Source organism: Lithobates pipiens, unplaced genomic scaffold, assembly GCF_037356315.1.
Source record: "Lithobates pipiens isolate NorthernLeopardFrog02 unplaced genomic scaffold, aLitPip1_a1.2 Scaffold_16, whole genome shotgun sequence".
Classification (NCBI taxonomy): Eukaryota; Metazoa; Chordata; class Amphibia; order Anura; family Ranidae; genus Lithobates; species Lithobates pipiens.
In genome coordinates, this window is record NW_027507748.1 from 134,798,430 (window position 1) to 134,816,474 (window position 18,045).

The 18,045-nt window shown below is 46.2% G+C and overlaps 1 protein-coding gene across 1 annotated transcript in view; it reads right to left on the reverse strand.

The window, feature by feature from the left end:
- Positions 1 to 17,561, reverse strand: part of RAP1GAP2 (RAP1 GTPase activating protein 2) — a 1,165,364-nt gene extending 1,147,803 nt beyond the window's left edge. The window contains exon 1 of the mRNA XM_077480481.1: positions 17,394 to 17,561. The gene's annotated coding sequence lies outside the window, so the exon portion shown is untranslated. The remainder of the gene's footprint in view (positions 1 to 17,393) is intronic.
- Positions 17,562 to 18,045: the final 484 nt, after the last annotated feature.

Genomic DNA, 18,045 nt, shown 5'->3' on the forward strand with positions numbered 1-18,045 from the left:
AGGCCACAAATTGATGGCGCCGCTCTACCGCGAACCTTAGATACCTTTGGTGTGCGGGAAATATTGGCACATGGAGATATGCATCCTTGATGTCTATTGATGCCATAAACTCTCCCACTTGCAGGGAGGAGACCACAGTGCGAATTGACTGCATTCGGAAGGACTGAATGAGTAAAAACTGGTTCAGATCCTTCAGATCCAGAATAGGCCTGACACTTCCATTTGGCTTCGGAACGGTGAAGAGATTCGAGTAAAACCCTGAACCCTGTTCTTTTGGGTCCACTTCTACTATCACCCCTTGGGATAGCAAGTAATCTAAGGCCAGAAATAGCAGTTTTTGCTTTACTGGATCCCTGGGGATCCTTGACCTTAGAAAGCGAGAGGGTGGAATCTCCTGAAACTCTAGCTTGTAGCCCAGAGATACCGAAGAGATCACCCACTTGTCCTGGATCTCTTCCCGCCAGGCTTCCGCAAACTGCCGAAGCCTTCCCCCCACTCGGCCGAGCGGGGGCGCCCCTTCACAAGGAAGCTTTTGGGCTCTGCTTGGCAGGCTTCTGCCCCCAAGTCTTTTTCTGCCCCTGGGCCCGGCCCTGAGCCTTTCCTGTAGAGGAGGGTTGAGAAGGCTGTCACCACTGCTTAGAGCTTGATGCTCCGGGAGAGAGAGAACGCCTAAATGACGGGCGTTTGCTCTTTTTGACTGGAAGGAGAGTAGATTTACCTCCTGAAATTTTTTGGACGAATTTGTCTAATTCTTCTCCAAACAGATGTTCCCCTTTAAACGGGAACCCAATCAAATGCTTCTTGCATGATAGCTCAGCTGCCCAATTCTTTAGCCATAGGGCCCTTCGCATGTGTACCAATAGGAGAGACAAACGTGATGCTTGTTGGACAGAATCCAAAATCGCATCAATCATGAAACACAGAATTTGAGGTATTTCTGCATAATTCTCCACTTCCTCACTGGGAAGAAGGCCAAGCATCCGCTTAACCTGTTCCTTGAGGAACTGACACAACCCCACGGCTGCGACTGTAGGTTGCACTACAGCGCCAGTCATGGAAAAGGAGGCTTTTAATAACGTTTCCAACCTCTTATCAGTTGGATCTTTAAATACCTGAGCATTCTCCAATGGACAGGTCAGGTTTTTATTCACACAAGAAACAGCCGCATCGACAGATGGGACCCCCCATTTCTTGGTGAAACTTTCCTCCAGAGGATAATGCATAGAAAACCTTTTAGGAGGAGTAAACATCGGGATGTCCCCAATCCTCATACATCAATTTATCCATTAAGGGATGAATTGGGAAGGAAAAAGCAGTCTGTGGGACTTTCCTGACTCCTAGGGAAGAAACAGAGGACGTAGCGACTTCAGCAGCAGGCATTCTGAATGTGGCACGCGCCAATTCAGTATAATACTGCACCTGTTTTCTGAGCGCCTGGGAGGAGGGGACTCTCTCCTCTTCTTCTGATTCCTCCGACTGCTCAAGATCCCTGTCCCAAGATAGGGATCTCTCCTCATTGTCAGAAGAATCATCTGAAAGAGGAATCTCAGCAGAGGGAGGGGATCTACCCCTTTTCCTGCTATCTTTCAGGGAAGCAGAAATAAAATTCATGATTCTCCCTTCAAAACCCTCCAATGTAGCCCTAAGGGAGTCCTCAGTGTCATATATACGGGGCTAAGACATTAGGAGAGGCTGCAAAACCTGACAGGGGCACTGACTCGTCCTGTGAGGCTGGCTCCAGGCTTGCAGGGGGGGATGGTTACTTACAGGCATCTTTAGAACCCCTGGACCTAGGCGGTGATTTACCAGTGCCCTTATTACCTCCCCCTGAGACCCTCTTACGAGGAGACATAGTCCTAAGCTACAAGCAGAGGTACTAGTATAAAGTGCAATCACTGTTGTGCTTAAAGTCTCACAATAAATATATATGCTTAAAGCAGGGTTCCACCCTAAAGTGGAACTTCCGCTGATCGGAACCCTCCCCCCTCCGGTGTCACAATTGGCACCTTACAGGGGGGAGGGGGGTGGAGATACCTGTCAAAGACAGGTATTTACACCCACTTCTGGGCATAGACTCCCATGGGAGTCTATGTCATTTCCTGTCCTGCCGCGCTGTCTGCTGGGACACACACGGGTCCCAGTGACAGCGAGGACAATTCCTATTGCGCTGCGCGATTTGCGCATGCGCGGTAGGGAACCGGGAAGTGAAGCCGATTCGCTTCACTTCCTGATTCCCTCACCTAGAATGGTGACGGCAGCAGCCGAGAGCCGAGCGATCGATCGGCCTCGGCATCGCTGGAACCCGGGACAGGTGAGTGTCCATTTATTAAAAGTCAGCAGCTGTAGTATTTATAGCTGCTGGCTTTTAATATTTTTTTTTAGGTGAAATCCCTCTTTAATACTGCACAACCTGATGCTGAGTAGGTGTCTAAGTTTGCCTGGATCCAATCCCTTGGGATGCTTACTGCCCACAGCTCCTGTGTCTCACACTTACAGCCCCCTGATGCTCTGGGCTTTTAAAACTGCCGCCTGTCGCCTGCGCAGTACAGCGCCGTGCACACAACCACACTCCCCCCTCCTCCATTAACCCGGGAGCGTGCTCGGCACACAAATCCCCCCCCCATCACCCCCCCGATCGCCCCCCGCCCCCCAGTCACAGTGTCACTGATTGCAGTGATCATTTATTTATTGATCACTACATTTAGTGTCAGTTGTGACAGTACAAACTGTCAGGGCAGTTAATGTTAGGTCCAGGGTAGCCCCCTACCCCACCAATAAAGGTTTCACCCCCTTTTGCCAGTGTCACTAAGCGATCGTTTTTCTGATCGCTGCATTAGTGTCACTGGTGCCACTAAGTAGCTAGTTATTTTTTAGGTTCACCGCCAGGTTTTTATAGTGCTAGGTACCCCGATATACTACCCAATAACGGTTTTAACCCACTGATTGCCCCTAGTTAACCCTTTCACCCCCTTTTGCCAGTGTCACTAAGCGATCATTTTTCTGATCGCTGCATTAGTGTCACTAGTGTCGCTAGGTAGCTAGTTATTTTTTTAGGTTCACCGCCAGGTTTTTATAGCGCTAGGTACCCCCATATACTACCCAATAATGGTTTTAACCCCCTGATTGCCCCTAGTTAACCCTTTCACCAGCGATCATCGTATAAGTGTCACTGGTGACGCTGGTTAGCCAGTTAGTTATTTAGGTTCCCCGTCAGGTTTTTATATAGCGCCAGGGACCCCCATATACTACCTAATAAAGATTTTAACCCCCTGATTGCCCCTAGTTAACCCTTTCACCAGTGATCACTGTATAAGTGTTACGGGTGACTCTGGTTAGTTAGTTTGCTTTTTATAGCATCAGGGCACCCACCATTTATTACCCAATAAAGGTTTAACCCCCTGATCACCCGGTGGGTGATATCAATTAGATTTTAGGGTCAGGGTCTGCGTCGCCCCAGGCAGCGCTAGGTTAGTGCCAGTACCGCTAACACCCACGCGCAAAGCATAAACCTCCCGTAGTGGTATAGAATCTGAACAGATCAATATCTGACTGATCAGATCTATACTAGCGTCCCCAGCAGTTTAGGGTTCCAAAAAAACGCATTGTTAGCGGGATCAGCCCAGATACCTGCTAGCACCTGCGTTTTGCCCCTCCGCCCAGCCCACCCAAGTGCAGTATCGATCGATCACTGTCACTTACAAAACACTAAACACATAACTGCAGCGAACGCAGAGTCAGGCCTGATCCCTGCGATCGCTAACAGTTTTTTTTTGGTAGCGTTTTATATTTAAATCCGGAAGGCAGTGCTTGGTTTTTGGGGTCCCGTACGTGGCTAGGCTCCCAAAAAGTCCCCCACATGTGGTATCCCCGTACTCGGGAGAAGCAGCAGAATTTATTTTGGGGTGTAATTTCACTTCTGCCCATAGCATGTGTGAGCAATATATCATTTAGTGACAACTTTGTGCAAAAAAAAAAAAAAAAATTGTAATATTCCTGCAACTTGTGGCAAAATATAAAATATTTCATGGACTCAACATGCCTCTCAGTAAATAGCTTGGGGTGTCTACTTTCCAAATGGGGTCATTTGGGGGGGTTTTGTGCTATTTTGGCATTTTATGGCCTTCGAAACTGTGATAGGTAGTGAGGAGTGAAATCAAAAATTTGCACCCTTAGAAATCCTGAAGGCAGTGATTGGATTTCGGGGTGCCGTATGCGGCTAGACTCCCAAAAAGTCCCACATATGTGGTATCCCCGTACTCAGGAGAAGCAGCAGAATATATTTTGGGGTGCAATTCCACATATAACTATGGCATGTGTGAGCAATATATCATTTAGTGACAACTTTTTGTAAAGTTTTTTTTTTTTGTTTCATTATTCAATCACTTGGGACAAAAAAAAATATTCAATGGGCTCCACATGCCCCTCAGCAATTTCCTTGGGGTGTCTACTTTCCAAAATGGGGTCATTTGGGGGGGTTTTGTGTTATTTTGGCATTTTATGGCCTTCGAAACTGTGATAGGTAGTGAGGAGTGAAATCACTTTTTGTAAACTTTTTTTTTTTTGTCATTATTCAATCACTTGGGACAAAAAAAAAAAAATGTTCAATGGGCTCAACATGCCCCTCAGAAATTTCCTTGGGGTGTCTACTTTCCAAAATGGGGTCATTTGGGGGAGTTTGTACTGCCCTACCATTTTAGCACCTCAAGAAATGAGATAGGCCGACATAAATTAAAAGCTGTGTAAATTCCAGAAAATGTACTCTAGTTTGTAGACGCTATAACTTTTGCGCAAACCAATAAATACCAATAAAATACGCTTATTGACATTTTTTTTACTAAAGACATGTGGCTGAATACATTTTGCCCTAAATGTATGACTAAAATTGAGTTTATTCGATTTTTCTTATAACAAAAAGTAGAAAATATATTTTTTTCTCAAAATTTTCGGTCTTTTTCCATTTATATGGCAAAAAATAAAAATCGCAGCTGCAATCAAATACCATCAAAAGAAAGCTCTATTTGTGGGAAGAAAAGGACGCAAATTTCCTTTGGGTACAACATTGCATGACCACGCAATTACCAGTTAAAGCAGTGCAGTGCGAAATTGTAAAAAGACCTCTGGTCCTTAGGCTGACAATTGGTCCGGGCTGAAGTGGTTAACAATGGATTTACATTGAGGGACACTGTTTTTTATTTTTTAATAAAGGATTTGTCAAAAACGTTATTACTTTTTTACACTTTTTTGGTGAATGAGTAGGGGTACTAAGTGCCCCTACTCATTCACATGGGGGGGGGTGGGGGATCTGGGAGCCTCCAGATTTCGATAAGCCCCTTGCCCGCAGACCCCCACAACCACTGCCCAGGGTTGTAAGGATGAGGTCCTTGTCCCCACAACAGGAACAAGGTGCTTTGAGGGGGGGGAGAAGCGTCCCCCATGTTGAGGGCATGTCTCCTGGTATAGTTCAGGAGGGGGGGTGCTTGCTTGTTCCCCCCTATCCTGACCTGCCAAGGCTGGCTGCATTTTTTTTATCTTGGTGTGGAGGGGCCTGGTATGGACTGGGGGGAAGACCTCACGCCTTTTTTTTCTTTATTTTTTCAATAGCCGGCTGCCGGTAATGCAACTGCGAGTCAATTTAAATGTGATTTGACTCATTTTGTTTTCTTTCGAAATTTCATTTTTGCTGCAGCATGTTTTATGCATGCTACATATGTGCCACTTTACAGGTAGACTAAGGGGACCCCCCAGGCACTATATTTAACCACTTGCTTACTGGGCACTTAAACACCCTTCCTGACCAGACCAATTTTCAGCTTTTGGTGCTCTCACACTTTGAATGACAATTACTCAGTCATGCAACACTGTACCCAAATGAATTTTGTGTCCTTTTTTTCCCACAAATAGAGCTTTCTTTTGGTGGTATTTGATCACCTCTGGGGTTTTTATTTTTTGCGCTATAAATGAAAAAAGACCAAAAATTTTTAAAAAAAACGCATATTTCTTTGTTTCTGTGATAACATTTTGCAAATTATAATTTTTTTTTCATAAATTTTGGCCACAATTTATACTGCTACATATCTTTGGTAAAAATAACCCAAATTAGTGGATATTATTTGGTCTTTGTGAAAGTTAGAGAGTCTACAAGCTGTGGTGCGAATCGCACAAAATTGATCACACCTGATGTACTGGTGGCCTATCTCATTTCTTGCGACCCGAACAAGTCAGGAAAGTACAAATACCCCCCAAATGACCCCTTTTTTGAAAGTAGACATTCCAAGGTATTTACTAAGATGCATGGTGAGGTTTTTGATGTTGTCATCTTTTTCCCACAATTCTTTGCAAAATGAAGATTTTTTTTTTTTCCTCACAAAATTTTCAATGTAATAGGTTATTTCTCTCCCATGGCATGTGTATACCACAAATGACACCCCAAAATACGTTCTGCTACTCCTTCTGAGTATTACGATACCAAATGTGTGAGACTTTTACACAGCCTGGCCACATACAGAGGCCCAATATTGAAATAGCACCATCAGGCGTTCTAGGAGCATAAATTACACATCTCATTTCTCAACCACCTATTACATTTTTGAAGGCCCTGGAGCACCAGGACAATGGAAATTCCCACAAAGTGACCCCATTTTGGAAAGCTAACACCCCAACGTATAATCTATGAGGCATAATGAGTCGTTTGAATGGTTAATTTTTTTTCCAGAAGTTTTGGGAAAATGTGGAAAAAAAATGAAAACGCATTTTTTTTTACGCACAGTTGTCCATTTATAAGATATTTCCAACACATAGCATGTACATAGCAAAAATGACACCCCAAAATACGTTCTACTACTCCTCCTGAGTATAACGATACCAAATGTGTGAGACTTTTACACAGCCTGGCCACATACAGAGGCCCAATATTGAAATAGCACCATCAGACGTTCTAGGAGCATAAATTACACATCTTATTTCTCAACCACCTATTAGGCCGCGTACACACGCGCGGACTGTTCGCCCAACTTTGTCCGCTGAACAGTGTTTGGGCGGACAGTCCGCTCGTGTGTGGGCTTTCAGCGGACAGTTTCAGCGGACAGTTTGACGAACAAGGTTTTTCGGAAATTCCGTAAAACTGTCCGCTGAAACCTTGTTTCAGCGAACAGTCCGCTCGTGTGTAGGCTTGTTCGTCAAACAAAGTTGCGCGCATGCTCAGAAAGGATTTTCACGCCGAAAGTTATAATGCAGTGTATAGGACGTCGTATTTTTCGTCCCGTCGTACGTGCCGTTCACGTCATCGCGCACGGTTTCAGCAAACTGTTCGTTCGTCGTGTGTGGCCATGTCCGTCCATGCTAATTTTGAGCGGACTGTTTGCCGAAACTGTTGGACGGACAAAGTTGGGCGAACAGTCCGCGCGTGTGTACGCGGCCTTACAGTTTTGAAGGCCCTGGAGCACCAGGACAATGGAAATGCCCACAAAGTGACCCCACGTGGCACTGACAACACGTGGCACTGACGACACGTGGCACTGACAGATGGCACTGGAGGCAGATGGGGCTGACAGATGGGGCTGACAGATGGGGCTGGCAGATGTCGCTGGCAGATGTCGCTGGCAGATGGCGCTGGGGCTGGCACTGGCAGATGGCACTGGCACTGGCAGATGGTGCTGGCTATTTGCTCTGGCTAATTCCTCTGGCAAATGGGGCTGGCGGATGGCACTGTGGCTGGCAGATGGCACTGGCGCTGGCAGGTGGCACTGGCGCTGGCAGGTGGCACTGGCAGGTGGCACTGGCACTGGTGGCACTGGCGCTGATGGCACTGGGGCTGACGGCACTGGGGCTGACGGATGGCACTGGCGCTGGCAGGTGGCACTGGCGCTGGCAGGTGGCACTGGCGCTGGCAGGTGGCACTGGCATGTGGCACTGGCGGCACTGGCGGCACTGGGGCTGACGGATGGCACTGGTGCTGGCAGGTGGCACTGGTGCTGGCAGGTGGCACTGGCAGGTGGCACTGGCGGCACTGGGGCTGACGGCACTGGCGGCACTGGGGCTGACGGCACTGGGGCTGATGGATGGCACTGGTGCTGGCAGGTGGCACTGGCGCTGGCAGGTGGCACTGGCACTGGCGGCACTGACGGCACTGGGGCTGACAGATGGCACTGGCGCTGGCAGGTGGCACTGGTGCTGGCAGGTGGCACTGGCAGGTGGCACTGGCACTGGCCGCACTGGCGGCACTGAGGGCACTGGGGCTGACGGCACTGGGGCTGACAGATGGCACTGGTGCTGGCAGGTGGCACTGGCAGGTGGCACTGGCGGCACTGGCACTGGCGGCACTGGCGGCACTGGGGCTGACGGCACTGGGGCTGACGGATGGCACTGGCGCTGGCAGGTGGCACTGGTGCTGGCAGGTGGCACTGGCACTGGCATGTGGCACTGGCACTAGCGGCACTGGGGCTGGCGGCACTGGGGCTGACGGCACTGGGGCTGACGGCTGGCGCTGGCAGGTGGCACTGGCGCTGGCAGGTGGCACTGGCACTACTGGCAGATGGCACTGGGCTGACAGATGGCACTGGCACTGGGGCTGACAGATGGCACTGGGGCTGACAGATGGCACTGGGGCTGACTCACAGATCCTCTCTCTCCTCACACGCTGTCTCTGTGTGAGGAGGGAGAGACACGGCAATGGGAGATGATCTCATATGTTTACATATGAGATCATCTCCCATTGGTAGCTGCGATCGTGCTGTAAAAGGCCGCTTTGATTGGCCGTTCACGGCGATCTGTGTTTGCCTCTCTCCGGGAGACACGGCGAATACAAAACTTCTGCGATGCGCGCCCCTGGCGCCGCGCATTGCGGAAGTAAACACAAGGCCGTCCAGGGACGGCCAGGCGAAGGAACCCGCCTGCTCTACGGCCGTCATTCGGCTATAGGGCGGGCGGGAGGTGGTTAAAGGAATTTTTCATTTTTATTAATGCACTTTAAGAATAATTAAAAGCACTGCTCCTTAAAGCGGTAGTAAACCCGCAAATTTTATTTTTTTTTTTAAACCTGCAAAGCAAAAGGCATAATGAGCTAGTATGCACCGCATACTAGCTCATTATGAAATACTTACCTTAGAACGAGGCCCCGACATCTGGCCCGATCCACGCCGAGGGAGCTGACATGCTCCCTCGGCGTCTCTTCCGGGTATCGCGGCTCCGGCGATGTGAGTGGCCAGAGCCGTGATATCGTCACTCCCGCACATGCGCGCGGGAGATTTCAGTCCGGCCGGACGAGCGCTGCCGGATTTTCGCGGCGAGAACCCCCTTGTGCGCATGTGCCGCTGCAGTCAGCGGCGCATACCGAGGGGAATATCTCCTAAACCGTACAGGTTTAGGAGATATTTTTTTAACCTACAGGTAAGCCTTATTATAGGCTTTCCTGTAGGTAAAAGTTAAAAAATTGACCATACAACCACTTTAAAAAGGATTATTTAAAAAAAAATTGTTTTGCATTGATACATGTCTCCCAGGGCAGTACCCGGACCCCCATATTATGGACAATTTTTAGAACAAAACATGTCAATTAGATGCTAGTCCATATGCTGTTTATTTTGGCCCAGTGATATAATTTGTGCACTTAAAGAGGAAGTAAAGGGAAAAAGGCAAATGCATAGGCAAAGGCATAATGAGCTAGTATGCATAGCATACTAGCTCATTATGAATAACTTACCTGAGAACGAAGCCCCCGAAGCCATCCTCCGTCTTTCTCTTCGCCGCTGCCATGGATCCCGGGCGACTTGCGGGTCTCGCGGCTCCGGCGCTGTAATTTGCCAGAGCGGCGATGACGTCACTCCCGTGCATGTGCACGGGAGCCAATACAATCGCGGCATATCACCGCAATCTGTGGCCTGCCCCAGTGCGCCCGCGTGCCGCTGTCTACGGCGCATGTGCCGTAAACAGCGGTGGCTGTCTTCGGGTAAATATCTCCTAAACCGTATAGGTTTAGGAGATATTTCTTGGACCTACAGGTAAGCCTTAATCTAGGCTTACCTGTAGGTCAAAGTTGGTTGTAAGGGTTTACAACCACTTTAACGTGTAAGATATAAGTAACTTTTATTTGTGTTTCATTATGTGGTGGATTTTATCATTACTTATTATTTGACAACACAGGATGGAAGTAAAGGCGACCGGTTCCTGCAGTTCAATGTACATATTTGCCAGCACACTATTGATCTTCAAATAATATCCAAAGTTTTTTCATGTTTTGGAGCCACGCTGGACCCCTACGTCAGACATTTGACATGACTGATGATAGAGTCCTGTGTAGCTCCAAAACGCTGCACTTCTTTGCTGTGATGTGATCATCCTTCAATTTAAAAAAATGTTTGGATGTTATGTGAAGATCATGGTGTACTTACAAATGTGTTCATCGATCTGTGATATTTCCAGTCTCCAGCTAGTTGTTGCTACAGCACTTGTTTTCCTCAAGCCTTTTCAAGGAACACGTACGGTGGAAATATTGACATTGGTTCCTGCAGCTGACTCTTTTGCCAAAGAGAAAGCAGCTCCAAAAGATATAATTCCACTTGACTTTGAGGATTTAAGAGGGGATATGCTGGTTGTAGCTTTGTGGCAGCGTAAGCAGAATTTTTCCCCTAGCTATAGTGGGCAGCGCTACTGATAGGGGGGGAACCACCAGCACTCTTCTAGGGGGCCCGAGCAGGAACACAGGAAGGGGGATTAGTGATGCACGACAATTGCAGAACTCTTCCTCCAGCAGCTGAAAGCTGGTCTCTTCCCCTCTCCCTGCTGCCAGCTTTTATTGGCCGGGAAAGAGATCCACACTAATCCCCCTCCATTGGCGCCCCCCACCAGCACCGGCTCTTAACTCTGCTCATGGGTTTCTTATCTCAGTAACTTTGTTTCTCCACCTCTGTCTCTCTGATCTCAACTGCCCAGCCTGTATAATTTTTTCATCTCATCTTCATTTATTTATTAACTCCATTTTATCTTTTAGATTTAGCAGGAATTCTGTGAGTTAGCTTGGGTTCACACTATTGCAAACACATCTGCTGTGCAGATCACATGCAATGTCTGCGAGATCCGAATTCAGCTGTAAAGTTTGTATAGCTGAACTTACATTGTATTCGCACAAATATGCTGCAGGAACCTTTCTTTTCAGCACTGGAATCAGTAAACACCCTTGCGATCTGATTCCTGTCCAAATTCACAGTTCGCACTGCGATCTGCAAACCGATCTGGGGGTGTCATTAACTTTCTATTGACACCCGCAGCTGTCGCAGAGGGCAGTGTGAACTGTATGCGAGGGTGATGCGATGCGGGAACTTGGAATCGCACTGGTTCCTGCATCGCGATAGCGTGAACCTAGGCTTATGTATTTGTGTCTGCTAATAAATTATTTTAATGTATTTTTAGCAAAATATAGCGTTAATATTTGGGGGTGGTCCTGTCAGGTAGTCTGTACAGGGCCCGGCGATTTCTATCAGCAGCCCCGATAGTGGGTGTAGGGTTCTCAGAGTGTTACGGATCTAAGCTCTGTAGTAATTTACCCTACTTGTAGTTGGCACAGCAGTATAGTGGTGCAAATCTGGAGGATGCCAAACATACGGGAGACCTGACCTCTGTTGTTCCGTAGAGTCAGAGGATCCAGTAAGTGCTTCATTCTGCTATATTATGTTCTCAAGGATATTTATTATTATTATTATACAGGATTTATAATGCGGTAACAGTTTGTGCAGCGCTTTACAATATACAGGAAGACAGTGCAATTATAATACAGTTCAATAAAAAAGGGACACGAGGGCCCTGCTCATGGAGCTTACAGTTTAAACATAAGAATATGAAGTGCTTTAGAAGATAAGAAGGGAACTTATTACTGAAGTTTAACAAGATTTATTGTGGACACAAAATTTAGAACTGCATAATTTTTAAATGTCAGCTTGGGTGCAGGTGGTGAGGAGGACAAAATGGACAGGCTTCAACCTTGGAGTTGTATCTGGGTGGAATGAGATTGTTGATGACTAGACATGTGCAATTTTTCATGCCCGAATATACATTCGGACACATTTTTGGTTATTCAGAGATTTTTAAAAGCCCCCCGCTCGCAGACCCCCACAACCACTGGTCCCCACAACCACCCCCACAACATGGGGATAAGACGCTTTTGGGAGGGGGGGACAGAGCCCTTCCTGCCCCAAAGAACCATGTTGAGGGCATGTAGCCTGGTATGGTTCGAGGGGGGGTGCTTGCTCATCCCCCTTTCCTGGCCTGCCCATCTGAATGCCCGTATAAAGGTCTGGTATGGGTTTTGGGGGGGGGGGCCATGCTGTTTAAAAAAAAAAAAAAATGGAGTAAGGGATCACCTTAAATTCCACACTAGACCTTAAGGGTTGTTTTTTTTTAAACGGGCAGTTACACTTTGTTTAAATTTTGCTGTCAGGGAGGAATCCCGCTGACAGCAGATGAGTTATGGTTGTTAGGGACACCAGCAGCTGCCCACTCCTTAACAACTAGCTATTCCAATTTCTGAATACACAAAAGGAATGCCGAAGATACAAAACAAATTCCACAATTCAGAAAAATAATGGTCCTGAACCACACCATGCCACATGCCCTCAACATTGGGGAGGTGCTTTGGGGCAGAGAGGCTCTACCCTCCCATCCCAAAGCACTTTGTCCCCATGTTGATGTGGTCAAAGGTCTCTTCCCCACAAACCTGGCCCCTGTGGGGCCTGCTATGGATTGGAGGGGGGACCCCATGCTGTTCTTTTTCTGCATTTTTCATTGCCGGCAATCTTTTATTTACACTGTTTGTTAAGGACGTAGTAGACAGCTTCCAGGCACGCTCCTTAACAACAATATATTTTTCACACAGAATTCGAATTGGTCGATCATTTTTAATCAACTAAACAAATTCCAAAGTGAATCAACGAAACATCTTTTATCACCATAACAAATCTATCCAAAACAAAACAAATTTTTCAGTTCTGCACATGTCTTTCGATGACAATGTTGTCATCAATGATATCAAAGACTCGAGGTCCTATGCTGTGGGCAATTTTTGGTGAATTTGTAGTAAATGGGATCTTTTATGCTCGAATGTCTGTGCAAGGACCCCAGGATTTGCATCATCAAAAAGAGGGACTCCTATTGTGACGCCACGCTTTTAGATACCTGATGCAAGGGTAAAATGCCTTATCTACTGTCTCCTTCTCAGAGGACCTTACAAAAAAAGTACTAGCAAAATAAAAAAAGATATTCCTCTCCTTTCCAATTTAAAGTAAACCCTGAAGCCGAACCCATTTTTTTTTAATAAGCAAAAAATTAAAAAAAATGGGAAAAAACGGTAAAAAAAAGACAAACACCCCAACAACACACACACACACACACACACACACATACACACACACACACACACACACACACACAAAAGACTGCAAAGGGGGCTCAGCAGCTAAGCAACAGCTACAACTGTTGCCCACACAATTAAAAAACATGTAGCCCACCACATTGCAATCCACGGTAATTTAGTGCTAAATAGCACAGTATACCAAAATACCCTACAAACTGTCAGTTCTCCCTAAATTACTCCAACACACTGACAAATGGCTGCGCGGAACCCAGGTTTTTATAGGGCTGACACATAACAAAGCTCCCCTAATTGGCCCTTGTAAGCCAGTTGAGCTAGGTTCAAAGGCCTGGCAGAGCATTAAAAATAATTTGGTCTTTTATTAAAACTTGCAATGTGGTACTGAAAAAAAAGGATTTTAACAAACTATTAAATTGTTGCGCCACCAGCCAATTTGGTTGATGTTAAAGTGGATATAAACCAGATTCATGAAATTTGACCTAGGCGCATATTTCTGTAGTGTTTACTTATCTCTCTCCAAAGCCCTGAGTCCCGTGTCTTTATGCTGTTTTGTTCCTCTGTTATCAGCATGATAACTTCTGACAAGTTCTCTTAGACGGGAGATAAAAGCAGCCTAAAATTTGTGTAAGGCAAGGTGCTATAAATATATTAGCAGAGAGCTTATCTATTCACATCACAGCTCTGAAAGTATATTCGTTCCTCTGCCTATGTGGAAGAAGGGGTGTGTTCCTTTCCTCCAATCAGCTGTCACACAGTGTAAGCCAAGAATCCACTACTACTGCTGATCGAGGAAGTAAAATTTCACATTGTACGAATTCTAAAGAATATATAAAGCTCAAGACAGCAGATATACATGTAAAACTTATGTAGATTTATTTCATCCCTGTGTATCATCTGAGTCTATTCACTTCACTAGGTATAGGAGAGGGTTTACATCCACTTTAAGGGCTTTAACTTCCCTATAGCTTTTAGATCTGTTGTGGTTGCTACTTCCACTGATTAATTCAGGCCTATCACCCTTCTACCCAAGAAAGCCTTTTCAAGTTGAAATTAGTTGAATTGGGTGTTGTTGCTGCCAAGCTAAATGTTGAAGTTAAGGTGGAACTTTAGCTAAAATAAAAAAAATAAAAAGGCATGAGTCTCAATTACCAGATAGTCCATGCTTTCTTACAGATGGTGTGAAAGTGAGGACTATCTGGAGACTGAGATGGTTTGTTTGCTGAGCTCCTGCGGCCTTGGTGGTACCCCAGAAGCAGATCAAAACTCTAAACTTAGTTTTGACAGTGGTGATTGATCCAAGGATGGTATGAGAGTTGATCCTGTATGATTCGATTCTTTATAGAACAATTTTCCAAGATACAGTTCTGATATGGGTGTCACCAACTGGTGGATGAATATTTTATGATCCCTGTAATTTGTGATCCACATAGTTTGGTAAGCAGCCATCTTCTTTTAAGGAGCACCTCTGAGCACTTCAGCACTTTGAGATTATACTGCACATTGAGCACCTTTCACATACGTGGACAATTATTTGATTTATTAATTATTATTGAACTTTTTGATATGTTGCTTGCATGTTATTGCATAGAATTCTGTATAGGAGACATTCAAGGTCCATATCACTGTTCATTTACACATTTATGTTATGTTTTTTTTTTTTTTTTGCACATTGCCTCTGTTTGCACTTTATACTTTGTAAAGGAAACATATCATTGCTTGTTTGCACATTGTGCATTGAGTGCAATGTCTGATCACCCCTAACCTGTCCACAGGGCTATCTTTAATATTGATTGGACCCTGGGCAAAAATTTTCTTGCCCCCCCCCCATGCAGTTTAGCTCTCCACCTGCTCTAAGACATACAATAAATAGCAGCTAGACTCAAAATCCATTTACTGAATCAGATCAGGCAGGGATGATTGTGATTGGTACAGGCTGATGGTAGGCTTAATGACCACAGTTGTAGGCAGGACTTTTAAGCATGCCCCTTTATCTCCCCAGTGGGCAGCATTCAGTATAGGTGATGGTGGATATGACCTCACGGGTGCATAATATACATTTGAATCTTGCATCTATTTACATTTGAATGCTGCTGGTCTGTCGTTATTTACATATGAATTCTGACGATATTTACATATCAATGCCGGTATTTACATGTAAACACAGGGTCTAGGGCAGAGCTGGGCACACTGAGATATCAGGACACAGCACAGGACTAAAACCTCAAGCAAAAAGGGCATTTAAACAGGGAAAGTTGGCAACTTTGAGGCAGCTGAGGCAGCTGCTTTGGGCCCCACAACAATGAAAGGGCCCAGGGCAGCTGCCCTTTTTGCCCTGCCTTAAAGGCGGCCCTGCCTGTCCACCTTTAGGAGATCCCTGAAAACTCACTCAGGGAAGCCTATCCCACACCCCCCAACAACTGTCCCCAAGCCACCCCATCAAATCATTCCCTGCATCTATTACCTTTTGTACCACCACCCCCTCCCTTTAGAATGTAAGCTCTATGAGCAGGGCCCTCCTGTCCCTTTTGTATAGAACTGTACTGTAATTGTGCTGTCCCCCCTCTGCATTGTATAGCGATGCATAAACTGTTGGCGCTATATAAATCATGTTTAATAATAATAATAATAATAATAATGTAAGATTAATTTTTAAAGGGACAACGCACTATTGTTTTGAGGACTGGGCAGTATGTGCCCAGGAGCAAATGGCAGCTAAACACCAGAGCCCTACACACCAGGGCAAAATACCCAGTGTGAATGGGACCTAAAACACACAAATGAAAACTCTGCTTTAGGCTCATTAAAAACAGCATGAATTTCATGTAGTGTCTATGCACCTTTAGATGGCTGTTCATCCTCCAAATCCTTTGCGAATACTGACTTTATAGTAGATGGTGTTGGTTTGAATAGAGCTAAGCATGCACCCTACCCTCCACGTGGCAGTTGCTGAGGTCACCCACCATTGTGGGAGGCTGAGGGTGGTATGTAGGGGCACCCCATACCCAGAAGTGGTGAGATTTCGCAGGAGGTCAAGCAATGGCTCAGGGGAGGCAGGCAGTCAGGAACTGACCCATGATGCCTGTCCATGTGTTACTTGGCTAAGCCGCTATTGATTACCATTAAGCCGCATGCAAGCAATAATAATTCTATTGATTATTTATACCGGAAACCCCTCCATGATCCGATGCAGTTTGAAATCCTGCGTCTCCTCTTTGCAAAACATGTTGTGTGTCTCCAGCTTGGTGTATGCAGACAGTGTCTGCCTATTAGATCTTCTGCATTATTTCCCAACATCCATTACCGCACCTGTTCTAATCCTGCAGATGCACACAGAGTACCCGCTGGGCATCATGTGACAACTTCCCCAGACCTGAACATCCCTCTATCTGTGACTGTGAGCAACAGGTGTATAGGTGTGTATACACATCACACCACCCAAGAGCTTCCCAAAAACCATCACCTGACCAAATCCATTACGCCCCTCTTCCCTGATGACCTAAATCAATCGCCTATCACATTAAGACAACTCTAACTTTACTACACCGCCACATGTCACATCACAGCTGTCACTGATCAACCTTTGTAAACAAACCTCAGCTGCAATCAACAATGCCAGCCTATCACAAACAAGCCTTCCCTTTAACAATGTATAGATTGTTAGAAACAATGTATAGACTGATCCCTCAGAAGAACAGCCAAAGTGACACCTGCTTGTGTATCATTGTACCCCACTGCCCCAGGGACTGCAATGGGTTAAATGCATTACTAAGCACATAGTAAGAAAGCATGCAAAAGGATTAACCCTTTTAAAGGTCACTTCTGACACCAATCAGCAAACTGCACATTCATCAATCAATGGATCCGCAGAGAAAATTGTGATTCCAGTTGAAGAATAAAACAAAAATACAATTTAAAAAGCAAATCCTGGTGCAGTATGACATCCCAGCTAATTAGCATTTAAGTCCAGAGGCGATCCCCTGTGTGTCTGCCCCTTCCATGGCAGGAAGATTATAGAACATGTGTATATGGGGCTTACCTTGGCTGTGGTGATGCTGGTGTACAGGACCCTGGCTATTGCAGGACACGTTCACAGGGCTTTATTCCGAGTGTTGCAGCTGAGCAATGCTTGGAGGAAGCTGATACTATCTGCCGCTATTAGGAAACGATGTGCACGTCTATGCTTAACCTGCTGTTTGAATGCCTGTCGGCTCTATGCTGGCATTCTCACGCATGCACCGCGAACAGCCACCAGGGGGCCGCAAAGGTTTGTGCTGAGCGCTGCACAGCCCGCTATATGATCAGTGCGAGCAGAGCAGCACCGCTCCGAGGATGATCCGACTACTGCTGCAGCGCTGCTCTACAAATCGCTGTAGAGTGATGATCATTTCTGGATCCCAGTGATCCTTCACATATAGGGGGCATCTCTACATCCAGGGGGACTGGGGGCTAATCAAGGGCGGATCCAGAGTCTAATCTCGGGAGGGGCACAGTCAGAAAATCATGCGGGCAATTTGCCGGGGCAGTGGCTGGTGTTGGCGCTTCAACATAGGCGTGCGCACAGGGTGTGCCTGGGAACACCCTAATCATCCTGTGTAGTGGTGACTCCCCCTGCAGTGCTGCCAGCTTCCCTCATCTCCACTCCTCTTCCTTTTCTGAATGAACACAAGTGATCTGTACTGATCGCGCTT